Genomic DNA, 21,793 nt, shown 5'->3' with positions numbered 1-21,793 from the left:
CTGCATACTAATTCAGCTGGAGTGCAGTGTGTGGCGTACTGTGGTAACTTATTTACGCTACGTTCAAGGAACTCGCCATTATATAATCAGTGTGTCTGCTGATTGCGTGCATAAGTGCATATAAATCTGTCAAATTCACAATAAATTATTTTTGTGATGTTGCTTTTGCGGTGAAGTCTTGATATTAATATTTGTTTAATTTCATATCATGTAGTAATGTTTTCCATGCTCGTCAGGTGAAGTCACATGTCTTTTCTGACTGCAATGCGCCAAACATACCAACTGTAGACATAATGTAATGATTTATTATAGTTTTAAAGAGTGGGACAGCTGTCTTAGACTCTGTAGCACTTAGTTTGACAGGCTGTGAGAAAACATTTTACAATGCTACTATATATTTAACTCTGGCTCTAGCTAAGGTCAAAGGTCCTGCAATATGAAATGAAACGTGGCTCCGTAAACTTCCCCCGCGTAGTAATTGATGATACTCATGTCGCGTCTCCAGCTGAAAATAACGTCATCTTGACACAATATTTAGGCGGTCTACCTGGCCACCATCGTCAGATGAGTGAGCCGCTGCACCAACTCGCCGGAACTGACATGAATATCATCAGCTGAAAAGAACTGTAGTGGTTTCGTTGGCAAGATAGGATCTAGTAGTGTACGACAGGATTTGTTTGCAGGTTTTGTTTTCTGTCATACGAGATATGTTTTATGCAACTGTTGTATTTATCTGCTCGTGTTAAGGAAACAGCAACAGAAATCTGTCTTACTTATACATTTAGTTGCATTTCATTTTCATTGGATTTTGATTGGTTATTAATTGTTCAGCCTCTGATTTCGTCAGTGCTTAACTTATGACAAACTGCGTTCAGTTAGTCTGGTGTGTAGCTGACGGCTGGATTAACTTTCTTATTACGTGCTTCAGTTTCCATTGCAACTGACTTCCCTATTTTACCTATAACGTACAAGGTGGCTGGATCTATGTATGTGAAATCACATATTTTAATTGAAACTTAGCACACAAACAATTATATTTTGAGCATGAACATTTTGGAGAGACAACATTAATTTCTTGAAACTATGAAGAAGGTCTGCACCATTTTGTGTTACTGTAAAGAGAAATTAGCCACCTTGTACCAACTTTATTCACTATTGTTAACACAACTTAATACAAAATTATTAAAATATTCTAATACCAAAGAAAATTGGACATTGAATGTTGATAATTATTCAGTAGAATATACTCTATGCACAGGCAAAGGAGAGTGAACAAAGTTGCCCTTACCTTTTCCTTTACATAATAAAATACATGCTGTCCAATTTTTTTTTGAAAATTTTGTTTTTGAAAGTAAATATCCTGGATTGCTAGCAGTTGACTGCAATTTTTTATAATCAGCTTGTTCTGCAGTTGTTCAATTTTCAACCTATTTCTTGTGGTTTTGGCGTTACGTGAAACAGATACAAAAGAAGTTTGTAACATCGTAATAACAGTGAAAGCTTATACAAAGATGTACATCATGCGTTAGTCCTGCCATGGTCCTCAGTGCAATGCTGTCTCCATTTCGACCAGTGCGGACTTTTTAAAGTATTTCAAAATCAGAAGTAAAATGTTCTCAAAACAATGCCACATCACACTGACTATTTGCAAGAGAACGCCAAAGTCAAAAATTCACTTTAAAATTATTGCAGTTAAATGAAAGTACTCCCTCTGCATGTATTATATTCAGAGTTAATTACATACCTGCCACATATGTAATTCTGTACCATCAGGGACAAAAGTCGTTGTTGGGGAGCGGGAAAGATTGGTGACGCAAGACTGTGTTAACATTCAGTTTCAGTGCAACGAAATTATTTACATGGTAATAAGTGATAATCGGATTTCGTTAAGAGCACTGGATTGCAGGCTCGATTTGTAAAAGTGAAAATGCACAAATGATGTTGCGCTGAAGGCGCGCGATCTTTGTGTCACCAAATCAGTCATTGCCAACGTATTTAACAAACTGAAACATAAATGCAAGCTTTATGAATTGTCGACCGAAAATATCTTCACATCGCTAATGAATGAAAACATAGTTAAGCTCAAAAATATTATTATTTCATGTTAAACTACATAACGCAGAAGATACATGACTTCACATTATGGCAGTCGCAACAAGAAAGGTACTGAGAGACAGAAATATCGTATTACCTTTTTTACAAAACCATAGTTCGATGAAAAATCGGAAAAAAATTTTGACTGATGTATAGATATTAGTTCTCTTTTAAGTGTAATGGTTCCATCGCTAGCACAGCGAAACATAGGGGTTTGTTAAAATATACAGATTTTATTCAGGATGAGAGCACTTAGTGACTTGCAAGAAACTGTAGGCGTAATTCAAAGTTTTCTCGCTGGCAACCCACAAAAAATTACAAAAAAAGAAGTTTATCACTTCTACATTTTTGTTGTTCATGCAATCAAACTATCACATCAAGCACGACGTTTTAGTTACTAATTAAATAATAACTGTAATCGCGATGCACTGTGCAGATAGCATTCACATTTACCACTGAATGTGCCTCCAAAGTTATATTATTGTTTGGCATATAGTTCAGGAGATATGATGTCATAAACACTGATTTTCGTGAAAAACTGCTGCATAATTCAGGATGGTTAAACTTATTACTTCTTGGCTGCCAACTCTATTCGCAGCCCTTTTCGTGGGCAGTATCCACATATGCTGCTGAATGCATATACGAAATTGTAGCATTGTACTGAAGTCAGGAGACATGTCATAAATACTAATTTGCGTGAAAACGCAACTGCAAGGTGAAATTCACTGGAAATGCAGATGGACTGTGTGTACAGATATTTTAAATATCTGTGAAGCGCGAGTATGCCGGCAAAGCCGCAGATGGAAGACTCCTCCTCAACACATGCATCGATTTGAGCCAAAGACATACTGTGAGAGTAAGGACCAGCAACCTCCTATTGTAATGGAGAGAGGAGAAAAAAGGGGACAGACGGGCAGAGGGAGGGGGATAGAGGAGGAAGTGGACACAGATATGAGGGAGGTCGAAATGGACACAGAGAGGAGGGGGGAATGGACAGTGAAATGGAAAAGGAGGAGATGGAAAAAAAGAGAGGGGAATGAGATAGATGAAGTGAGAAGGAGATAGAAGGGGCAGGAAGAGAGGAGAGAGGAAGCCATGGACATAGCGGAAGGAGCAGATGAACAGGGGAGGAAGGAGGGAGGGGGGCGGGGAACAGATAGATAGAAAGTGTAGGCAAGAGCAGCCCAAGAGCAGTTGGACAGAAAAAGGTGGGAATAGCAGACGGAAAGAGTGGTAGGAGGATATGGACAGAGTATGGGGTGTAGGAGATTGGGAGAGATGGAAAGGGGAGGGGGGAAGAAGGGGGTGAGCTAATAGTCGGCTAGTTTTACACTTAACTAATCATACATTATGTGATACCTCATTTGTTCAGGAAGTTCTCTCATTGAAGAATAACACAAAATTTTATTCACAGCTGTTGGTTGCGCCTGGCTAATAGGAAACAGATCATGCATTAGTGTACTGCTGGTGCCATAACCGACAGAGTGGAGCGTGAGCTACCGGAGGTACACGCCGCCCAAGGGGCGGATCTAGCCTGGGCCACCGCTGGTAACCGCAGGAGTGAATTTGTGAAAGAACAACATTTGTTCATGTATCGTTCAGACAAGGAGATTATTAGGGCCTTACGCAACTGCTAATGTTCGTACTCTGATTCCAGTATTTTCATGCACTAAATCTAGCACACGATACTCCATCCCGGAGAGTACGGAGTAAAGTTGGCCGAACAGGTTATGAGATGGTGTTCTGCGGCGTAGTTTTTCAGCGCAGAGGGCCGGGATTCTTAAACAACAGTAGAAAGTCATATACGTCATGTTACTTGTGAAGTAGTAGGATTCCCATTGCTACTATGTAACGGTAAAGAGAAAAGGAAAGTTTAGTAAACCATTTGTAAGTACAAAAGCACAATAATATAGATAGTAAAATATGATTCTTCAGGCTACATCATATTCCTTTTCAAACTTCTTCAATATTCCACATTTTGATCGCTCCGGTGGGATGTTCTTCAGGATATCATTGTAATTCATGGATGGCTGAACACTGTCGAAAGACTGTAAGATCAAGTGATAGTAGCTAGATTTCCTAAGAGAAACATTGATGACTGAAGACTATGATGATCTTTCGGACGAAGCAGTAAAATCAATAACACCAACAAGAGGAGAGACTTTCCGCATAATCTGTAAGGTTACCATTTGTTACAAGAGTAATCGAGCGAATAGGTTGAGTTCTTCAGAAGAATGGTTTACAGGCTACGGTTTTTTGTCGACACAAGACAAAGGACTTCTGAGCTACAACTGATGAGCCTGACTGCCTACACTCGACACAAGTGTATGAAGTGATACGTGGTATTGGCAAAGTATATGTCGCAGAAACTCAGACACACCTATTTATGACGATATCTAAAATTTGCGGTAGTGAAAAACCAAGAAAATACTATCAGGTTGTTGTTTGTAAGAACATAAGAGTTCTAGCCAGAGAAAGTAATACTCGTAGAAAGAACGTCCTTGAAGCAGAGTTCGAAGAATGAGTGTTGTTTAAACAGATCGATGGCTATAAACTTCCGCCTTCGTTACTAACCGCTATTAAGCAAGTAAACAGACAGCCTCGGCGGATTAGGAACATAAATTGCTATTAGGAAGAACCGAGGCGGCACAACAATAATATTTTGAGTTCCCCTTCTCTTTAATATCTGCTTTCAGCATTTATGCCATGATGATGGTCTAGAAGCCAGAAGATATTTACTCAGTAACACCAGTCGTCCGGAACAGGGCAAGTAAATTAGCTCGTCACAAGTGAACGTAACGCTTTGTTTCGACGTATTTGGGCATCAGAATGCACCGACGGAATACTGGAGAGAATTCCACCAGAGAGATCGAAATGTCGAGAATCGAACTAGTTTGATGAGGAATATAAGTCAGACGATTTTACTTCCAATGACTACGCAACTGAAGACTGCAGAATTAAAAATGTGAAAAAGCAAAGTGGCTTGTAACTAAGACGCTACGATACATGCATGCATTTGCAGATAACATACGTTACAGTAACATAGTAACACATGTGGAATTGTAGTACTCATGCAGCACAACTCGAACCACATAAGTGACTGTAGACTACTTAATGGTCGGGCAAACGCGTACCTAGGTAATGAACACGGGAAGACCCTGTTGACGGAGCACAATGAAACGATTGTGCTCATATCCGCAAGCAGACATCTTTCAGCCCCTCTTACGGACAAAAATTTAGATCAGAGAAAGTTTGCCGTTCCAAACCCCTAATTAATGGTCTCGTTTCGGTGAATAGTACTACCTCTTAAAATATTCTAAACGTTTTTTTAAGACTCTGCATATGACAGGTCCGCAACATTAAAGTCTTCCAGATGACGATGACAGAGGCGAAATTAATTGCAGTATACACACACTGCCTGCTCGAAACCTAAGGCACGTAGAAGACATACCAATGATGCACACCACCAGTGGTCATGTAGACGACCAGAGCTGCAGTCTTCTGTGACACGTAGAACGGCAACCAGAAGGCATTAGCGCTATTCGTGTTTAGAGTTGTTACTAGCCCTTGTAGGGTATATGACCAGTGTCAGGCGTAGAGTCACCAGTGCGGAAGACGCGGAGGTGTCACTTCATAGTGTGAGATAGCGTTATTAGAACCTGACCGAATTTGAAAGTGGCCACATTGTGGTTCTCCATTTGGCAAGCTGATCCAGTCATGCTAATATCAAGATTTGTGTGCTGTTAGAACGTGACAGTTGCCTGATGTTGATTTGCCCTGGAAAGTGAGGGCACCGTCGAAGTTCTGATCGACCATGTCCGACCAGCACATGGAGGATCGCCTTATTATACACAAGCTCATGTTAGCCTCCTCACACCTACCCCTGCCATCCGAAGACAAATGATGGTCTGCCGCAACACCGCACCATACTTTGTCATCCCGCAACATTGGTCAGAGACTGGTAGCAGTCATAAGCAGATTGCATGAACTGCTGATGAATGCTATCGCATTGTGTTCAGCAGCGAATCGCCGATGACCTTTGTCGGTGACATGGGGAGATACCTCACCCTTCCAAAGATTTGGAGAAACGGTGTTACTCCTAGTGTCGTGGTGTGGGGAACCATCGGGTATGAGTTCAGGTCAGGGCTTGAAATGATTGAAGAATCTGTGGTAGGACAACCGTACGTTACAGACATCCTGCAACCTCATGTGCTACATCTCATGCAACAGTATCGTGGAGCACTTTTCTATGAACTGTCTGCTTGATGTTGAGGTACTTTGGACAACATGATCCTCTGCAGAAGTTTTGAGGATATCAATGACCAGTTACAACTGCTGTCGGCCTGCTTGACTCAGGAGAAGAAGGTACCAGTCCCAACCGAATTATTGCCAGACCGTAGAGAGGCAGAAAGGGATACTGATTAGTGGATTCATGTACTAAGTTTTTTGTAAGTTTACCTCGATTGTCTATTCATTGAAGCAACATCACAAAGCCCGTGGAGTTCATTTCGTGTCTGCCTCTTCTTCAGGACGCTTCTCACTTTTGTCAGGCTGTGTATGAAAATATCTTTTAACAAAGCTGTGGAGTGTAACTTAAAGGAAAGAAGGAAATATTAACTACACAAATGAAACGTCGATCCACCATTATACAGACTACATTTCCCTGTGGGTGTATTCTACCCCGTGCAAAACTAATTACCCGAAAATGCATTATTTTTACTTGTAAAGAAATGCCAGGTGTCAGTCCCAGTGGTGGTTTCCATCATCTCGGAAGGAAGTTGCGGAAGCTGGCGACTGCGGGTTGATAAGGGAGATCCAGTGGCAAATGCGTCAGGTCTCTGAGCGCGACTTCCCGGCCGCGTGCTGCTGCGGCCCGGCTCGCTATCTCCACAACAAATTAGTCGCCCGGCTAGCGCAACCCAGCCCAGCCCGTCCCAGCCCCGCACAAGCGGTTATCTGCGGCTCGCCCTGAGTGACGTGACACGCTGTAATTGGCCCAGAGCTCAACCACAGCACATATGCGCGCGGCGGCAGCGCGCTAGGATTTATGGCCGCAGGGCGAGAGACCACCAGCGCACTGTGCACGACTTAAATGGGGTTCTGAGGATCAGAACAGTTCCAGATCGCGTTGACGTCCTTACAGACGGCTCAAGCGAACTCGCCGAACCAACTATGGAACTTTTATACATATTTATTCCAGTTATGAACCAAAATTTTTTTACACATGCTTATTAATTTCGGTCAATCGAGAAACTCCCTCGCAGATTAAAAATGTACCGGGCAGAAAGTCGAACTCGGGGCCTTTGCCTTTCGTCCTCGAGTCTCGGTCTGGCACACAATTTCAATCTGCCATAAAGTTTCCTATCACCGCGCGCTCCCTCGCAGAGTGAAAATTTCAGTGTGAAAATAATGACCACCTTCAGGTCTACAAACTACAGAGTAATGTTGTCGTAAAAGGTACACAATATTTACAAAACGGGGCATTAGAAATCAATTTAAGCCCAAATAACACAATCATGTATCTGAGTACACATAATTTTCTAATCAAACCGACTCAACATATATAAAAATGGTAGAGTCAAAGTAATAAGAGAAATAAACTTCGGCTTATTTATAAAAAATATAAGGAAGACACACACAGTTCTAGCAGACATGTTGAGCCTATGAAGCATCTTGTTAGGCAGCTGTGCAGCGATGACTGAAATGCCTGCAGTACGGAGCGCTAGCAGTTTATCTCAACCTAACGGTAACCATTTATTGACTAAACCAATGCTCAAAACCGTTTCAATCGTACTTAATCCATACACATTACATAAACGTATACGTGTATTATATATATATATATATATATATATATATATATATATATATATGTGTGTGTGTGTGTGTGTGTGTGTGTGTGTGTGTGTGTATGTACGTTGTACATGTCCTCACATATCTCATGATCTACACACATCAAAAAAAGTTTTGCATCACTTCGGTTCCGAGAGGAAGCCAATTCCAACCAAATTTGGTATACATACCCCTTAATGTAAGGCAACAAAGTCTCCGGGGCGGGTGCACCGGAAGAGCTAAATTATTATCATGCACACATCAAAAATGTTTTGCATAAACCCGGTTCCCAAAACTCCTGAAGATAGACGTTGACTGTGGATATTGTATCACAGACACAGTCCTTTTGACTGTTCAGAGATGTCACTAAACCCGCCCAAAGATGTAAACAACCATCTATGTGCAGCGCCTATTAGACGGAGGAGTTCCGACAGCCGACCAGTAACAGTCATTCTACCAGGAAGGAGCTACACGGCTCGTGTTGTCTGTAGTTCAACCATGCCTAGACGGTCAATACTGCGGTTTGATCGCGTCCGCATTGTTCCTTTGTCCCAGGAAGGGCTCTCAAGAAGGGAAATGTCCAGGCGTCTCAGAGTGAACCAAAGCGACGTTTTTCGGACATGGAGGAGATACAGAGAGACAGGAATTGTCGATGACATGCATCGCTCAAGGCGCCCAGGGGCTACTAGTGAATGACCACTACCTATGGATTATGGCTAGGAGGAACCCTGACAGCAACGCCACCAAGTTGAATAACGCTTTTCGTGCAGAAACTCGATGTCGTCTTACGACTCAAATTGTGCACAATAGGCCGCATGAGCGCAACTTCACTCCCGAGGTCCATGGCGAGGTCCATCTTTGCAACCACGACACCATGCAGCACGCTACAGATTGGCATAACAGCATGCCGAATGGACCGCTGAGGATTGGCATCACGTTCTCTTCACCGATGAGTGTCGCATATGCCTTCAACCAGGCAATCGTCGGAGACGTGTTTGGAGGTAACCTGGTCAGGCTGAACGCCTTACACACACTGTCTAGAGAGCGCAGCAAGGTGGAGGTTCCCTGCTGTTTTGGGGTGGCATTATGTGGGGTGACGTAGGCCGCTGGTGGTCATGGAAGGCGCTATAATGGCCGTAAAATACATGAATGCTGTCTTCTGACCGCTAGTACAATCATATCGACAGCATATTAGCGAGGCATTCATCTTCATGGACGACAATTTGCACCCACATCGTGCACATCTTGTCAATGACGTCCTTTAGAATAACGACATCGCTTGACTAGAGTACCTAGCATGATCTCCAGACATGAACCCTATCGACCACATGCCTGGGATAAATTGAAAAGGGCTGTTTATGGAAGGGGCCCACCAACCACTCTGAGGTATCTACACCGAATCGCCATTGAGGAGTGGTACAATCTGGACCAACAGTGTCTTGATAGACTTGTGGATGTATGCCACGATGAAATCAGGCATGCATTAATGCAAGAGGATGTGGTGCTGTGTATTAAAGGTACCAGTGTGTACAGTAGTCTGTACCACCACCTCTGAAGGTCTCCCTGTATGGTGGTACAACATGCAATATGTTGTTTTCATGAGCAATATAAAGGGGGAAATTATGTTTATGTTTATCTCTATTCCAATACTCTGTACAGGTTCCAGAACTCTCCAAACCGAGGTGATGCCAAACTTTTTTTGATGTGTGTACATCATGAGATAAACAATGAGATGTGAGAAAAACTGCCTCATCATCCATGAAATTTAAATGTGTTATTTCTGTGCTACTACCTGTATTCAAAATAAACTTCACAGGCAATATCCACATGTGAACACTAAAAGACCTAACTCAAAACAATGCCCTAGGAGGAGACAACATTCCATTTGAACTACTGATAGCTTGGGAGTGACAGCCATGTGAAAACTCTTCCATCTGGTGAGCAAGATGTATGAGATAGGCCAAATATTGAAAGTTAACCCTATGGTGCTGTTATGTAAAATGACTGAAAAGTATGCAAAATTTAGTTTACTAATAACATTTCGTATACAACCAAGGCACCCTATGGATGTGGGTCACAGGCCTATTTGCAATATCGGCAAACACTAAAACTTGTGAATTTTTACTATGTGTGGCTCTGCACACAATGCCCAGTTTATGACTTCACTGTGGAGACCCATCCCTTAAGTCCGTCGCCCCCAGCCCAGGCTTCAGCTGGCGCCAATGCAGGTATCACGGCTTTGTCCTGCTGGAGACCTGTCTTGACAAGAGCCTGCTCCATCTGCCCTGTACAGGTCTGGGCCTGTCCAGCAAGATTTACTGAGGGATTTGCTCGCTGCCAATTGCTTCCAAGTCCCATCATGCCATTTCTACAAGCTAAGAACCATAAAAATAGCTCATGCCTTTAGTGTTGACAGGTGTGAAAATTACCAAACTATCCAATAGGTCATGGCTGTAAAATACTAAAACGTATTCTTTACATACAAACGGAAAAACTCCTTGAAGCTGACCCTGGAGGAGGTCAGTTATGAGTCCATAGAAATGTGAGGCAACACTGACCCTACGACATATCTTAGAAGATAGGTTAAGGAAAGGGAAACCTACATTTCTAACTTTTGATAATTTTGACTAGAATAGTGTATTTCGAATGCATAGGTGTGCAGGTGTAAAATACAGGAAGCGAAAAGCCATTTACAATTTGTACAGACGCCAGATGGTATGAAAGGGAATGAGTGATTGAGAAAGGAATGAGACAGGGTTGTAACCTATCCCCGATGTTTTTCAATCTGTATATTGAACAAGCAGCAGTAAAGAAAACAAAAGAAAAATTTGGAGTAGGAATTAAAACCCATGGGGAAGAAACAAAAATTTTGACGTTTGTCGAGACACTGTAATTCTGTCAGAGACAGCAGAGGACCTGAAAGAACAGTTGAACAGAATGGATAGTGTCTAGAAGGGAGGATATAAGAGGAACATCAACAAAAGCAAAACGTCGATAATGGAATGTAGTCAATTAAATCAAGTGATGCTGAGTGTATTAGATTGGGAGATGAGACAAAATTAGTAAATGAGTTTTGCTGTATGGGGAGGAAAATAACTGATGATGGTTGAAGTAGAGAGGATATAAAATGTAGACTGGCTACAGCAAGGAAATCATTTCTGAAAAAGAGAAATTTCTTGACATCGAGTATAGATTTGTCAGGAAGTCTTGTTCTGAAAATATTTGTATGGAGTGTAGCCATGTATGGAAGTGAAACGTGGATGATGAGCAGTGTAGACAAGAAGAGAATAGAAGCTTTCGAAATGTGGGGCCCCAGAAGAATGCTGAATGTTAGATGGGTAGCTCACGTAACTAGTGAGGAGGTATTGAATAGAATTGGGGTGAAGAGGAATTTGTGGCACAACTTTACTAGAAGAAGGAATCGATTGGTGGGGCACGTTCAGAGGCATCAAGGGGTCACATATTAAGTATTGCAGGAAAAAATCGTAGAAGGAGACCAAGAGATGAATACACTAAGGAAATTCAGAAGGATATAGGATGCAGTTTGGAGATGAAGAAGCTTGCACGGGATGGAGTAGCAGGGAGAGTTGCATCAAACCAGTCTCTGAACTGAACACCACAACAACAACGACGACGTCCACATGTACCGCTAAATGTAACTACAAAGCTGTATCATGGCACCAACATGCATTTCAGTAGATATGACATCATAAACACTGATATGCGTCAAAAACTGTTGCATTGTGCAATAAGTTTAAATTTACTACTTCTGTTCTACTAAATCTACATCCAACACATTCTGTAGACGCTATCCACATATGCCTGTGAAAATATCTGCAAAATTATATCATTGTATGACACACAGATCAGTAGATATGACGTCATAAACGCTGAGGTAAAGGAAAAAAAAAATGTCGCATAATGCATGAAGTTGTAATACATTTATTCTTTACTACTAAGACACTCCTACAGACGAGTCAATTTCAGAAAATAGCTCAACTTGTCAGCGCGTTTGACAGCTTTCAACTGCCAAGGGCTAACGGCTGTAGACGAAAACGATATTCGTCTATAGAACTATGAAGAGGCGGTGCCATAGAGACTTTCACAAAATCTCGTTGAAGACACGCGAAGCATCTGCGCCTGTTTGTTGATTTGGATACTGTACTTATACACTTGTAGACTATGCCTATTTCCTTGTATAACTGTCTCATAATTTCAAAGGTTTTTTCACGAATATAACGAAATGAAATTTCTTCGCTACTTCATTACAAACGTAGTTTTTTTTGTTCCGTTTTTAATAGAAAATTTGCAAAATCAATAGCTGCGCATTGCTGGGTTTCTCATCTGGCAATCTTAATGTACATGCGCTTATCAGAGTGGTAGCATTGTATAACATACACATATCAAGAACAGTTTTGCATTACCTCGGTTGCGAGAGTTCTGGAACTTGTACAGAATATTGGAATAGAGATCAACATAAACATCATTTACATCATTTTTATTGCTCATGGAAACCACACATTGCATGTTGTACCAACATACAGCGAGACCTTCAGAGGTGGTGGTCCAGACTGCTATACGCACCGGTACCTCTAATACCCTCTTGGACTGATGCATGCCTGTATTCGTCGCGACATACTATCCACAAGTTCATCAAGGTTCCAGATTGTCACATTACTCAACAGTGATTCGGCGTAGATCCCTCAGAGTGGTTTCGGTCACTTCATCCATAGACAGCCATTTTCAATCTGTCCCAGGCATGTTCGATAGGATTCATGTATGGAGAACATGCTGGCCATTCTAGTCGAGAGATATCGTTGCCTGAAGGAAGTCATTCACAAGATGTGCACGATGGGGGTGCGAATTGACGTCCCTGAAGACAAATGCCTCGACAATATGCTGCCGATATGGTTGCCGTATCAGCCGGAGGATGGCATTCACGTATCGTATAATCGTTACGGCACCTTCCAGCGGCGTATGTCGGCCCTACATAATGCCACCCTAAAACAGCAGGGAACCACTACCCTGCTGTAGTTGCTGGAGAGTGTCTAAGGCGTTCAGGCTGACCGGGTTGCCTCCAAACACGTCTCCGACGATTGTCTGGTTGAAGGCATACACCACACTCATCGGTAAAGAGAACGTGATGCCAATCGTGAGCGATCCATTCGGCATGTTGCTGGACCCATCTTTACCGCTACATGGTGCGAGGTTGTAAAGATGGATATCGGGAGTGAAGTTGCGCATCATGCAGCCTATTGTGCACAGTTTGAGAAGTAACACAAGGTTCTGTGGCTGCACGAAAAGCATTATTAAACAAGTTGATGTTGCTGTCAGGGTTCCTCCGAGCCATAATTCGTTGGTTGTGGTCATCCACTTCAGTAGGAGCCCTTGGGCGGCTTGAGCGAGGCTTGTCATCGACAATTCCTGTCTCTCTGTATCTCCTCCATGTCCAAACAACATCGCTTTGGTTTACTCCGAGACGCCTGGACACTTCAGTTGTTGAGACCCCTTCCTGGCACAAAGTAACATTGCGGACGCGATCGAACCACGGTATTGACCGTCTAGGCATGATTGAACTACATACAACATGAGCCGTGTACCTCCTTCCTGGTGGAATGACTGGAACTGATCGGCTGGCGGATCCCCTCCGTCTAACAGGTGCTGCTCATGCATGATTGTATATTACTTTGGGCGGATTTCGTGACATGTCTGAACAGTCAAAGGGAATGTGTCTGTGATACAGTATCCACAGTCAGCGTCTATCTTCGGAGTTCTGGGAACCTGGGTGATGCAAAAAAAACGGTAACTGAACTAAAACCTCTTTGAAAAAAGAACCTAATACTCGGTCAGCACCTATAGTGGCACGGATCTCAACATCCAGCCGATAGAAGAAACTTTCATGAAAGTACGCTGCAGAGGGGGAGTACAGAGCACTTATGTAGCTGGACTCATAAACTATGCAGAGTAACGCTACAAAATTTCGCTATTTCATAGCCTTGAAGAAAGGACCAATAAATTTAATGATATGCCGCAACTTTTTCTGTGGTACCGTCAAATCTTTTCTCATCGGAATGTTGAAATTTTATAACGAATGTTGTTGTTGGAAAATAGTAAGCTTGGTGACGCCTGACCGTGTAACTGTTACCGGCATTGCAAAAAGTCAGCTTTGCATAAAAATAGCAAAGATAATCAGACTTCGTAAGAAAATACTGACTTTAGTCTTGAGTTGTGTACAATCATGCTCTAAAGTATCCAAGCGACCTGAATTGTGTTTCCCTGATTCGCATGCAGCCCACATAATCTAGTCATCTTACAGGTCCCCGAAACTCTCTGCAGTACTGTCGTTTGACTATTCAAAAGGAACATAAGAGATCACTAGAGGACACTGTTATTTAAGGTAATCAATAAAGATGTAGATCAACACCACGATAGTGCAAATGCCATGAAACGAGTGATTAGAGGTGAGATAGTCCTTAATGCTTGCAAACTCAATTTTACTACAGTAAGCGACATTTCAAAATCGCTACCACACTCACTAGAATTTGAGTTAACTAACTCTATTACAAAAGTCATTCCAGTAAACGTCAGAAAAAATTAAATATTTTTATGAACAAGGGACTTTGAGACAATATGGACGCCTAAAGTTATTTGACAATTCTAAATATTTTTGTTCAGTGAAACCACGTTCTGATACGAGTGGTTTCTCACAAACTGAATGATGTACTAACCAATTAAAAGCAAGGCTATTAATAGCGGCAAGTGCTCCATGGCAACCTCGAAATTAGCAAAGTCTCACTAGTAATTTTTCTTTACTGATGACAGAGCATTTATTTTGCGCATGTTTGGCATTAGACGAGGTGACGAACTTTTTGTTCTGGGTCGGGATTGAAACAAAGCACATGAAACCACTGTAACTATGCACAGCTTCCGTGCCTGACCGAGACTCGACCACAGCAACGTTCTTCATTAGTGATAAGGCATTAAGAGTCGAGAGGTACGAAGTTATCGCCAGTGTCAGTTATCAAATAAGAATTTGAAAATTTTTTTGCTCTGTCTGGAATCCTGTGAAGACCCGTATCTTCCTGTTAACTAAACACCAACAACGTTTACTATGATTTCAAGTGACAAAGTTTGAACGTGTTTAAAAAGAAGCGCCATGATGTAAAGTTTCGTGACGTGTACTCGAACCCAGCATGTAATCAGATTAATAACTTAGTAATCTCACATTTTAGCTATCGAATATTTTCACCAGCAGCGAGATGTTTGAAACTGAAATGTGGATACTCTTACTGTTTTTTGCCTGACCGGGAATCGAACACGCGACCTACCTCATCAGTAGTGAAATGTGTACACGTTTGACAAGAAACGGTGGCACACATCGTTAATGTTGACAATACATGAAGAGATCATTAGTAGTTCGGTACACGTATGCTAGGGCTTAAAATGAAATCATGAAAATTTTTCTGTTAGACTAAGATTCGAATACATATATGCGCCATTCGTAGAGACCTAGAGGAGTTTGCAATCTTAGGGAAAACAACGAAATGTCGAACGATATGTTCCGAGTGGGTCATATGCCACAAAAAGGAGATCAGTTTTCAAATCCTAATCCAGCACCAAATTTTCAACGTCAGAAGTTCAAATAAAGTAAGAGCCCTGTGACCTTAAAAGAGCATTGGCTCATTAAGTAAAATGAACTATCTAGTGTGAGGAAGGTCACTGGCGGCAGAGTTTCTGGTCGACCCCCGCCAAGTCCCAACCTAAACAGGCTCAGCCCCAGTTGGTTGCGAAGGGATATGACATTTATAATGCACATTTTAACTACGCTGCGACCTTACGTTCTCCACCTGCATTACTTGATGTGAAGGAGATATGTTCGTGTGTGTTTGAAATACATGCTGGAAGTGCGGACCGAAGCCATACCTCGAACTCCGATGAATCTACCACACCATTGAAACCCACATGTAATACAGTCATGTTTGTATCTGTCATATGAGATGCTTAGCTTGCAAAATATACACGGTGAGACAAACTCAGTTCTCTGTTAACTGGTTAACTAATAGTGGGCTTGTGACATAGAAATTATGATAGTCTCACGTCAGTGGGATGTAAATATACCATTAACCATTATAGGCTCGATTTGAAGCCATTTTGAAATTTTCTTTATTTCAAGAAATTTCTATGATCGACAGATACTTCTTTTATTACTCCCATTAGCACTATTAACTTCTTAATTCTGCTGCTGATATCCTCATGCTTGAAGGAAGCATTTAATGCTTCTTCGTCATTTTTAGAAGCAGTTGTCCAAAAACAGATAAATATTAAGTTCAGAGCATATGGTTCCAGTATTCTGTGGTAACTGAACCGTACCAAGTTTTGTTTATTTCTTTCCGTGTCTAGTTAATATTTTTCAAGCTAACTCAGACATCTGTAGTTATTCGTAGATTACATGAGGACTAAATTAACTGATGAATGTATTACTACATAACATAAATAATTTACTTGACTTGCCCTCAGCATCGACGATTGTCAAATGCTAAAACTGGTGGTATACAACTGTTTCAAAGCCAGAGAATGTTAATGACATGTGTTAAATGTCACGATCATCATCTCCAGATGACTTGGTTGACGTCACCTATCTCAAGTGCAAGTGCAAAGTAGGCGTACCCCCGTGAGGGTAATATAATTATACCCTCAGATGTTACAGCTTAAAGCTGCGGAATGAAATGTATCGCCGAAAATCTTCAGTGTATCATTGCAATTCAAAAATATTTCCAAAAATGTTCCACGTAAAAAAGGTGATCATTCAAATGCGTGTCATGTAGCGCTAAACTATGCTTCTTGCTGCAAGGTAATTTCTGTCATTGCTTAACGGTAAAAATGTGCCAAGTGTCGTAGTTATCGTCGTTCATAAGCAAAGTTCTCCAAAACTCAATGTACTTCTCTTAGTCATATACAAAAGTAAAGTACTATGCATATAGATGTCGTAATTATTACGATCATTGCCGTGACTTTGAAAGTACTAAGCTGTAAAGTATTGTTGTGTTATGACAATATCTGTGTGACTGTAGCTATGCCACAAAAGTCATTACCAAAATATATTTTACTTTTCAGAAGACGTAGAGAAACTGTCCAGACATAAAACAGATACAGTGCAAAAGCAATATTGAAAACTGTGTCACTCAAAAGTAGCGTCACAATATAATCGTGTAGCTGTCAAGCAAACCAAATACTGTGTCATCTGAAATCTCTCAGAAAATACTTTAAATAAAAAATGTCTTTTCAAGTAAGCCAAAATGTTGCAGTAAAACCTCATTACCGGTATATGTTTCAAGAATGTGAGTTTTATAGTCGTAACGTAATCGCGTAACCAACAAGCAAAACGCACACACAATAAGACCGTGTCGGCTGTTCTCAATAAAAGTGGCGTCCTAAAATTACTGTCTTAATTCATATTCATGCCAGCTGCGCCGTCAGTTTCATAGGTTCTTGACTGGATAGATAACTTCAAAACATCGCTGCATGCGAAATGTGACAAAGCGCAATAGTAACGTGAAGTGAAAAAGTGTAATGACAGAGACTAAGTCAGAAAGTAAATTGTTTCTCAGTAATCGGTTTGACACGAGAAATGTGGTGTAATCTTTTGTAATCTTTTTTTTGTACTTTAATGGCCAATTATGAGAAAACAGTAAGAAAACTGACAAAGCCAAGCCTGTGGATGTATCATTACTAGAATTCTTGAATGTTCTGAATTTTCGCATAGTGATGATGAGCTTATAGTCAAAGTCATCTTGTCACCAATTTGCAAATCTGTCATTCTTATATCGTGTCGGCGGTTCCATCTCAAAGTTCGGTGCACCATGCCGACTCCTTTCAAGATCTCCGAATTACCAAGTATTATTGCTTTGTAACCTTTCCGTATTTTTAAATACTTCCTAACGTGTCGGAGCGTGAGTGACCTCTGAAATGTGTAACTCTTTTATCACGCGAGCCAACTGATCCTGTTCTTCCTGAGCTTCTCTTTTGTATTGTGTATTAATTTGATTTTGATTTTGTTTAAATTTTCTAATTCCCTTATACTACTCTGTGTCAGTGAAGGCTACCGGTCCTGTGTCATTCAGATCATCATCTCCCTTCGTAGCTAAATTTTTAATTGGTTTTAAGATTCGACTACTTTTTCCGATAACAATGTTAATTTCCTCCGTCTGTTTTTCTGAACCAAATTTTAGAGTGTCCATTTTTGTCGTAATCGTATCTTTTGTTGCATAGCAAACAACGTATTTACCTTAAGAATGTGACAACCAGTTCAAACATTATTTAATCATCAGTAATAAATCTCAATGACGGATATACATTCAGACCGTCCGCTCGCGCTAATACTGCAAAACTCCAACATTGCTGATTATTGATCTCTAATCTCCATCACTGCTTACTACTCACTCCCAACTTCCATCACTGCTGGCTGTTCAACTTCTATCACCGCTGACTGTCAACTTCCAACTGCTAGTGCGACCAGCCACAGAGTCTCTTACAGAGTGCGCACAGCGCTGTCAGAATTATTAATGCAGTCTATCACACTGCCAACATACAGACACATAAACAGCCTACTTAAAATGTCTTCAGAACGCCTGAAGTAAAGATGAGAACCGCTTTAAAAGATACATCTCAGAGGTCAGGGTTTAATTCTTGACCCCGGAACATATAACGACAAAAAACGTTCAAATGGCTCTGAGCACCATGGACTTAACATCGAAGGTCCTCAGTACCCTAGAACGTAGAACTACTTAAACCTAAATAACCTAAGGACATCACACACATACATGCCCGAGGCAGGATTCGAACCTGCGACCGTAGCATTCGTGCGGTTCCGGACTGAGCGCCACCGCGGCCGGCATATACCGACACGTGCACTTGCTGCGCATACTTTCTATCGACTACTTCAAATTAATTTTTCCTGCTCCTGACAAATTTCATTCCTATTAGTGCTGTTTATGCAACAAGAGATATTTTTTTCAAGGTCGGAAAACACAGAGAAAATAAAAAATGTTTTATTTGGAACATTTAGCTACACCTTCCAGCTACTTGTCTACATAGTGGCCTATCCAACTTACACGTTTATTGTAGCTTTGTACCAACTGTCCAATGCTGTCGTCATAAAAGGCAGCTAAGTGTGCTTTCCATCAATTTTCTCTCTGTGCCCAAGTGCTGTCGTCGTACCAGCGGTGCTTGTGAGTAAAGAGATGAAAATCAGAGAGAACCAAGACCGGGCTGTATGGTGGAAAATAAGACACTTCCCATAGCAAACGCTGCAGGAGCATCTTTGTTGCAGCTGCGGTCTGTAACCGATCATTTTTATGATGCAGGACCGTCTCTGACGCAACATTTCTCTTCAGTTCTTCTATGTGCTTCCTCAATGATATGGAATACAATATTCTCTTCCTAGACGATTTTCCGAATTGTCAAACCCACTCGCTGAGCGAGATAGTCGGTTAAAACTTGCTTCTTTCCCTGACCGCCTGCGCCCTGAATGTCTGTGCGTTAGTTTGAATGTTTCTGCGCAATTGCCACATTTTGATTTCACGCTTGACTGCTTCGTTATGTGTTCTGTACGAAATCAGGCGAAACCTCTCAGCATTAAAACACCAAAAGCAGGTAGGCACTTGAATCTAGGCATCTTTACGCACCCACTGTACGCTCCGAATAGAAAAAGTGCGACGTTATGGGATCGACGGGCATAATAGAGATACTGCGCAACACACCTGCGCCTAGCTCCATCGGGTTTTTGCGAAGTTTGTAATGTCACGATGTTTCGGTCCTTGGAAACAAAATATCTGTCTAATTTGAAAATCTTTGGAAAGTTGGTATTAAAACTCTTACTGGTCAGCGACATCTGAAGATATCCCGATGCAGTTGGCGAATATTATTGTTTGGATTGTCGCAAGTGAACATAATTATCTAGCCGATTCGCCTCGGGCCGATTGTAATTGCATTGTGTCCATATCGACGTTTTTTCTTCATCTTCGTCCGTTTGGTGTCAGCGGTTCATCGACTTCATTTATCATTTGTTTCCCCGTTATAACATTTTCTTGTTCTGTGTAAAATCCGTAGTCTTTATTTATGCTATATGTGCACTAAATGTCCACTGAAGACAATTTTTTACGTCCAAGCTACAGTTAACTGCATCATTAATGCATACATATCAGTAAATCAACCATGCACTAAAGGTATCTATACCTTACAGACGAAATACTATGTCAGCAGACCGAAGTCGTGAGTCTCACGGGAGAACTGTGGACTGTACAGAGGAACACAAAAAGTGGCATGAGGTGTTTCAGAAAGCTATGGCACTATGTGGTTCCTCAATGATTTGGAATACAATATTTGCAAAAAACAAGGGACATATTTTTACCTTATAGTTCATACGAAGATGGTGTGCTCTCTAACTGTGTAGTTATCATGTGTGATCATCACGCGGAGGATCCGGTATCGGTTCCTACGAATGAAAAGGATATTCCTTTGGTGACAGGTAAAGCAACTGCTATAGTCTGGAACAGGTGGGCTAGTGGTGTGCTAATTACACGGCCTTCGATACTGGTATCCATATACACCGTCAGTAGAGGAAGACGCAGCCGTCTTTAGTACGAGATCTATTTATGGAGTTGTTACGTTTATTCTGGAAACAGAGTTGTGAAACTGATGTCGGACCAGGAGTCATGAAAACAGAGCGTGACAGAAACCACTAGAAATGTTACCAGCTAAGAAATAAACGTTAAGTGTGTAGGTAGCAAATTATATTCGATTTAAATTCAAAGAATGCATAGTTCACAGACTCAGTCCCCAAAGTGAATAGGAGCTCTTCCATATATCATGGAGGCATTCCGTCCTTTAGTTGACGCTCGTCTCCAAATTTCAGCTTAAGTGACAACTTGAGAACGAAGATGCACGGCTCTCAGGAACGGTTTCACACTTGCCGGATAAACGACGCTAGTGCTGATCTGCAAATTCACCGTGCTGAATCCGGTGTTTCCATTCCTTTTAACAGTGAAGGCACTCAGGGGAGAAGAAAATGTTCTCGGAGCCGCTAAAGGACGATTAAGAGCCCCGTAGATCAGCAACAGGGGCCCCTCCCCCTGGGCGACGACGCACGCGCCCGCGGCTCTGACGCAGCCGGACGTAACCGGCTCTCCTCGTCGCTACAATTTGTTAAATGGCCGGAAGAAAGTAATTTATGTCCGACACCGCGGACGAGAATTCGTCGTTAAGCCGGCTGTGCGAGCTCTCAGAATTAGGATGGGCGAGATTAGAGGAGCCTGCAATTTGCCTGTCCCTCTCTGCAGGCGGCGACGTCTTCTGCTGTCACAGCGTGGAGGGGGTGGGGAAGAAGGGGAAAGGGGCTAACCTCGTTTAGCGCCCAGTCTGACGTGCCGAGTCGTGAGGACGCTAGACGTGAAGTCAGAGCGGCGGGTGTGCCTGGGATATGGTGGGGGGAAGGGTGAGGGGTAGGGTGGGAAGCAGGGAGGGGGGAGGGGGGAGGGGGGGAGGGGAGAAAGGAATGGAGGCAGTTGGAACGGTAAGAAGCCCTTTCGTGCGATTATCACTTCAGCCACTATTACTGTCCATAGTAGTGAAAAAAATGTTGTAAAATGAATCTCAACAAGATCATCGTAATTTGCAGGACATAGGTATGTATCAGTAAGCGAGTTTAATGCGCGAGCGTCGAATTCATTGTAGGTGGAATATGTGATTTATACACATTTAAACAAGAATGGAGTATTTAGAATTCCAGATAAGACAGGTGCTGACATGTGTAAATATTACGGAACCATCAGTTTGATGAGCTATGGCTGAAAAACGGTGACACGACTTA

This window comes from Schistocerca serialis, chromosome 1, assembly GCF_023864345.2.
Source record: "Schistocerca serialis cubense isolate TAMUIC-IGC-003099 chromosome 1, iqSchSeri2.2, whole genome shotgun sequence".
NCBI lineage: Eukaryota > Metazoa > Arthropoda > Insecta > Orthoptera > Acrididae > Schistocerca > Schistocerca serialis.
The sequence above is the reverse complement of the archived record's forward strand: the minus strand, read 5'-3'. Positions refer to the sequence as shown.